At 42.5% G+C, this 6,889-nt stretch overlaps 1 pseudogene; it reads right to left on the bottom strand.

The window, feature by feature from the left end:
- Positions 1–4,535: 4,535 nt before the first annotated feature.
- Positions 4,536–4,630, bottom strand: LOC114115067 (U6 spliceosomal RNA; annotated as a pseudogene).
- Positions 4,631–6,889: the final 2,259 nt, after the last annotated feature.

Raw genomic sequence — 6,889 nt, 5'->3', positions numbered from 1 at the left:
AATTATGTAAACAGGTGGCGTATGAACAGTGTTCAGTTGATATAAGCTCTTTCTCCCTCATTTCTCCTAAATTAGAAATAAAATGATTCTCAGTTAATCACAGCACCATAAGTGACTATTTCTTGCTCATCCCCTAGCACAATCCATCACCTGATCTTATTGATGTTTTCTTTCTAAACAACTCAAATCTCTATCTCTGTTCAACCAATAGATTTGCTCTGACTTCGGTTCTGCTTTCCAACACTGGGAGCCAGACAATGTTAAGCTTGTTCTAACGCTAACATGATGAGAAGAAACCATTTAAGATTATAAAGCCAGGGCAGAGAAGTAATTCCCACACCTGGTGGAGGTGTACTTCCTTGGATATTGATGTGGGCCAAGTTTGGGGGCTCCTCTCTACTGAAGGTTCTCTTCCTCCATATCCTCTGAACATGTGGGATACATTCCTGAGGAACTAAGGGGCCACCTTAGAGCTGCATTCATTGACTCTGTATCTTTTGCACTGTTTCTGTGCTAATTCTTCAGCAAACCCAAGCAAAGCCCACTTAAAACTAAGTCCAAATCTTTATTCTCTTCTAGTCCTCTAATTTAGACCCAAACTTTGTGGACTGACCAAAAAGATCATATAAAAAGATCATATAGTTCTCACTTGTCTCTTTGCCTCCCATATTAATTACATCATTCTGAAAATGAACCTCTCTTTAGGATCTGTCCAGTGGGAGCTATCTATTCCCACCAGACTAACCCATCTGCACAGGGCTTTTGTTTCATTGCAGTTGGAACATTCCAATTTAACTGCCTGGTCAGTCCTTGACCTTACTCAACATGAAGCTCAGAATCATCTGCTATGGGAAGTTTTCTGATTCCATAAGGCTGCATTAGAGGTCCCTCCTCTGCTCTGCCCCTCTATGCTAATCCACTTGCCCCTGCCATAGCCTCATTGCCTGCACTGGAGTTGCTTTCTTTGCTCTGTGTTTTTCACACCAGTGTGGAAGTGCCCTGACTGCAGTGACCTTATGCAGGGCTTACAATTTAATGGGCACTTAAGGTCCATATAGTCAAGGCTATGGTTTTTCCAGTGGTCATGTATGGATGTGAGAGTTGGACTGTGAAGAAAGCTGAACGCCAGAGGATTGATGCTTTTGAACTGTGGTGTTGGAGAAGACTCTTGAGAGTCCCTTGGACTGCAAGGAGATGCAACCAGTCAATCCTAAAGGAGATCAGTCCTGGGTGTTCACTGGAGGGACTGATGCTGAAGCTGAAACTCCAATACTGTGGCCACCTCATGCGAAGAGCTGACTCATTGGAAAAGACTCTGATGCTGGGAGGGATTAGGGGAAGGAGGAGAAGGGGACGACAGAGGATGAGATGGCTAGATGGCATCACCGACTCGATGGACATGAGTTTGAGTGAACTCCGGGAGTTGGTGATGGACAGGGAGGCCTGGCATGCTGCGATTCATGGGGTCACAAAGAGTCGGAGACAACTGAGCGACTGAACTGAACTGAAGATGCTGAATGTCTGATTAAATGAAGTGAATGATGAGCAAGAGAACTGATTTGTTTTTTATCTTATGAACCCTATGGACCATGTAATTTGTTTTCCATTTAACCTTGACTGATAGGTGAAGTACTATTAGGAATATATGGTGGGTATTCTAAGTTTTAGGGATTTTCACATCCTTTCTCTCTCCCACTTTACTTCATTCTGACTTATGCACTGATACTATGGTATCAGTACATTTTGGAACTAAATGAGAGTGCTGAAATATTTAAAAAATTAACAAATTTGTTCATCATTGTGAAAAAGCATCTGCCATCAATGCCTTATCTTGTCAAGTATCTAAAGACCAAGTATCTCCCAAACCCATGCTCTTATACAAACTTTATGAATGAGAAAACATTATGTAAACATTACAGATGATTCTTCCCAACTGGAAAAATTTTGCCCTTTATAACACAGCTTAAAAGACAGCTTCTTTGTGAAACTCCTCTGACATCCCATTGCCAAACCACTGCAGCCATTCCATCTTTTTTCTTGGCCCATGGCATTGTTATATATTTGATTTCTCAATTAGATTGAGTACCTGATGTAATCAGTTTGTTATCTCCAGTGGCTTATCTTAGTTGTGAGCAGATAGAAGGTTTTAATACAGGATTTTTGAACGAAATAATTAATGAAAAAATTATATAAAGGGGAAGTCTGCTGACAACAGGAGAATGGATGAAGTTATAGGCACAGAACTTTGTTAGGACCAGAGCTTTCTGAAATGGTGATTTGGTTTAGCAGTAACAACTACAACTACTGGTAACAACTACATAGTAATGATATGCATAAGATGTTTCTTATATGTTTAAATTCTTGAGGCCAAACCTACAATAACCACTCTTTCATGTCAGTAACTTGGTCTCCTTCATGCTAATCACTAGGATATAATTATTTGAAGAAGGGGTCATTTAATAAGTGGTTATTGGTTATTATATCTATAATACTTTGGCTTCCCTGATGGCTCAGCAGTAAAGAACTCACCTGCAATGCAGCAGACATAGGTTCCATCCCTGAGTCAGGAATGTACCCTTGGAGAAGGAAATGGGAACCCACTGCAGTATTCTTACCTGGGAAATCCCAAGGACAGAGAAGCCTGGAAGGCTACAGTCCATGGTGCACAAAAGAGTTGGACATGACTTAACAACTAAACAACAACAAATATAAATAAGAAGACTCATGAACAAGGGGAGGAAGCAGAGAACAGCAAGGGAGGATGCTTGTGGCTGGGGAGCTGGGCAAAGGCACCCTCCTTAAAAGTATTTTTAAAATGTCAATCCCAGGTGATATAACTCCCAAACTCTGTGTGAGAAGCCAGTTTGGGGGTCAGCGTGGTAGGGGCAGCCCTGGGCTCCAGCCCACCCTGATTGAGGGTGATAGGGTTGGGGTGAAAAGCTCAAGTTGAGAAGCAAAAGGTGCCAGTGTTTAGTTAGGTGCCAAAGTATTTGCTTAAGAAATCGGTCACCTCCTTGGCCAAGCCCAGACACCGGCTGTTATCTTAACTGCCCTTTAAACGTTTCCCGGTGGCTTTTGTTCTTTGAGGATTACTGAACATTTCGGTCCCACAGGTGCCCGCTGTTTTGAGAAAACTGTGTCCCAAAATACACAAATGGAAGCAGATCCTCATTTGTTGTTAAACCTGTAGTCTTTCCAGAGGTTCTTTTCTAAGACGTAAAACAGAGGGCTGACATAATCCCAGGATCCTAAATGAAGGGGATTTTTCTGCTTAACCTGGGTCACACCAAACTCAGGTGCAAACCAACTGAAGAAACCTTGACTCTGCCCGCCTGCCTTCCTCTCCTTGTTCCATCCTTCCTCTCTTCTGGTCCCCTCTGGTCCAGGCAATACAACTGTCATCGTGACAGGTCTTACCTTTTGGCAGCGCTCCAACTTCACCATTATTTGGTGGGGAGTGTCTTGGGAAAAAAAATAATGTAACTTGAACGTATTTTCTATTAATAGTTTTAAAAAGATCTTCCATCCTTATTTTGACTTCAGTGTTATCAAACTCCAATTAGAGAGAACCGAAAACTGGCTAGGATCTCGTCAGCTCTCTGGTGTTCAGGGGCGAAGCAAGGTGGATCACCCCTAGCCGCGAAGCAACCCCCTCCCACCAGGCAACGCGCACCTCTCCCTCACGTGGAGACCCCGCCCCAGAAGGCAACGCGCGCCTCTCCCTCACGTGGAGACCCCGCCCCAGAAGGCAACGCGCGCCTCTCCCTCACGTGGAGACCCCGCCCCAGAAGGCAACGCGCGCCTCTCCCTCACGTGGAGACCCCGCCCCCCTGGGCAATTGGTGCCTAACTCGTCTCACTTGGAGACCCTGTCTCACAAGGCAGCGAGCACCTATCCCCAAGGCGGAAGTTATATTTGAGCGGTGCGTGCCTTGCCCGCTAGAGGGTGTGTGAAACTGTAGAATGTGTTTTCCCTGACAGAGGCTCCCTCGTGTGGCTCCTGCCGACAATGACGGCTGTGACTTAAATGTTTACTTCATTCTCTTTAGAGAAGGGAAGAAGTCTTGGATCTTGCCCTCAGGAGCGGAGATGATGCTCTTTTTTTTTTTTTTTTTTTTTTAATTTTTAAAGCACATTTTTTTCTCCCTCAGAATAGAAAACTTTGTTTTTCTTAGACTAACGTGGACTCTGGCGGAGTAATTGAACTGCCTGGGAAACAATTTGGGGTAGAGTTATTGCAGGATACTCCAACGCTGCTCTTGTCACATAGATGAGAGAAAGGAGTCGCCGAGACATCTAAATACCCACTAGATTTAAGGCATTTTATGTCCTTAGTTAATCTTAGAGTATCTCAAGTAGGAATTACCATTCCCACTTTTATAATTGAAGTATAGTTGATTTACAATTTTAGTTTCAGGTGTACAGCGTTGTAATTAAGTATTTTTACAGATTATACTCCCATTAAAAGTTATTCCAAGATAATGGCTACAATTCCCTGTGCTGTACAATATATCCTTGTTGCTTATCTATTTTCCAAATAAAAGAATGTGTTTTCCTGACATCCTTGCACAGGGGCCATGCTAACCTCTGCTTTGGTCCAGTTTTAGTATATGTGCTACCAATGTTAGCACTGTCATCCCTTTTTTATAGAAGAGGAAACAAGTTATTAGAGGTCCAGGGTCTCAAACTGGTATAATGGGGGAGGCGGGGGGTTTGTCCAAGAACTTTGTCCAGAGCTAAGTCCAGAGCTTTGCAGTAATGAGACCACCTACAAAAAGATAAAATTTTATATTCAATTTCCTCTCCCTAGAGATGTTACATTCCACAGAAATTTCCTTATGTTTCAAATCCAATAACTTCACATCTGAGTATGTCACTTTTGGCTTTTGTAAAGTGTGCTACATTTGCACATTTAGTCTCAAGAATAGTTATCAAATTTTTTAAAATTTGTTTTACTGATGTATAATTGACAACTAAAATTGCAAGATATTTCAAGTGTACTAGATTGTGATGATATAATAAACACTGTGAAGGAATTCTCCCTGACTAGTTAATTGTGCTGTGCTGTCTGTGCTTACTCACTCAGTCATGTCCCACTCTTTGCAACCCCGTGGACTGTAGCCCACCAGGCTCCTCTGTCCATGAGGAGTCTCCAGGCAAGAATACTGGAGTGAGTTGCCGTGCCCTCCTCCAGGGCATATTCTCAACTCAGGGATCAAACCCAGGTCTCCCGCTTGCAGGTGTATTCTTTACCATCTGAGCCAACAAGGAAGCCCATAGTTAACTAATACATCTGTTATTAATAGTATTAGTATTACTGAGAGTTAACTTATAAAATGAGACTGAGGAAGATGAAGTGGTATGCTTAAAGTTATTACAATTAGCAAATAAATTTCTTTCTCAAGTCTAGTGATGTGAAAGTCATTTTGGTTCTCATAGCAGGCTGTCTTCTTTTAGAGTAGATCTTTTTTTTTTTTTCTTTTTTAGTGTATCAAATAAGAGGATCACCAAGTTCCCTCCTAGCCCTCCAGTTCTGAAGGTTCTGATCATTAAGGGCTTTCATGTCTTGTCTCCCCTTGTCTTCAGTGCTCTGGTCTGGTGATGTTAAGGCCATAGAGGGGTTTAATGATTTACTCTTGCTCACACAAGTGGTCTCTGCACCACCCAAGCCTGGCATGCAGGCTCCCTGGCTTGTAGCCTTGCACTGTGGAGTAGGCATTAGCATTTGGCCTCACTCTGCCCCTTTTCTTTGATAAAAGTTTATAATTTCCTTCTTATCTTGTTTTGGTGGGACTAACCCACCTGAGGCTTTTGGGTTGGACGCCTGACTCTGGCCTACCTAATCAAAGTGTTAGTTACAAAAACAAGCTTATGGTTGAAATTGGGCCAAGGATAGGCAGCCATAGGGTTTGCTAACCCCTTGGGGAAAAAGTGTGCTTTTCACCTGCGCTTAAAAAAGGAGTTTTTATGGACTGGATGCCTATGCCTCCCCCAAATTTCATATGATGAAGTGCTAACTTCTAATGTGTTTGGAGATTGGGCCTTTTGGAATGTAACTAAGTTTAAAGGAGATGGACCTCAAATCTTGTAGGATTGGAGTCCTTATGAGAAGAGGAAGAGACATCAGAATGTGTTCTTCTCCAAACCCCCAACATATGCACACACCAAGGAAAGGCCATGGGAGGACCCTGGAAGGAAGTGACCATCTGTAAGTTAGGGAGAGAGTCCTTGCTTGGAACTGAATCCTGTCTGTCGAAGCTTTTCTCTTTGACTTCCCAACTTCTAGAACCATGAGAAATAAATTTTTGTGTTTAAGCCACCCAGCCCATGGCGTTTTGTTATGGCAGACTGAACTGGGAAAGGAAGTGGCAAAAGCCTAGCTGGGAGCCACTGGTCATCATTTCTGCTGCCAAGAAAGGAAGCCGACAGGTGGAGAAAGAGCTGTGAATGGGTGACAGTGGGTCTGGACCCTAGCTACTATTTTTGTTTAAACAGCTACAATGAGACATAATTCAAATACCATAAATTCACCCATTTAGAGTATATAATTCAGTGTACACTGAGAGATATGTACAGCCATCACCCGAGTCAATTTTAGGATATTCTCATCACCTCAGAAAGAAACCCTATCCCCTTTAGTTATCACTCCCCTTTCTCCCCTTCTCTCCAGTCCTAAGCAAACATGCTTAGCAACCATCTTTCTGTCTCTACAGAAATGCCTATTCTGGTTATTTCATATATATGGGATCATATAATTAATACATGGCATTCTGTGTCTTCTCACTCAGCCTAATGTTTTCAAGGTTAATTCATATTATGGCATGTATTATTTCTTTCTATGGTGAAACAATATTCCATTGTACACAAAAACCACGCTGATAGACATTTGA

The sequence above is a fragment of the Ovis aries genome, chromosome 5 (genome assembly GCF_016772045.2).
Source record: "Ovis aries strain OAR_USU_Benz2616 breed Rambouillet chromosome 5, ARS-UI_Ramb_v3.0, whole genome shotgun sequence".
Taxonomy (NCBI): domain Eukaryota; kingdom Metazoa; phylum Chordata; class Mammalia; order Artiodactyla; family Bovidae; genus Ovis; species Ovis aries.
The sequence above is the reverse complement of the archived record's forward strand: the minus strand, read 5'-3'. Positions and strand labels throughout refer to the sequence as shown.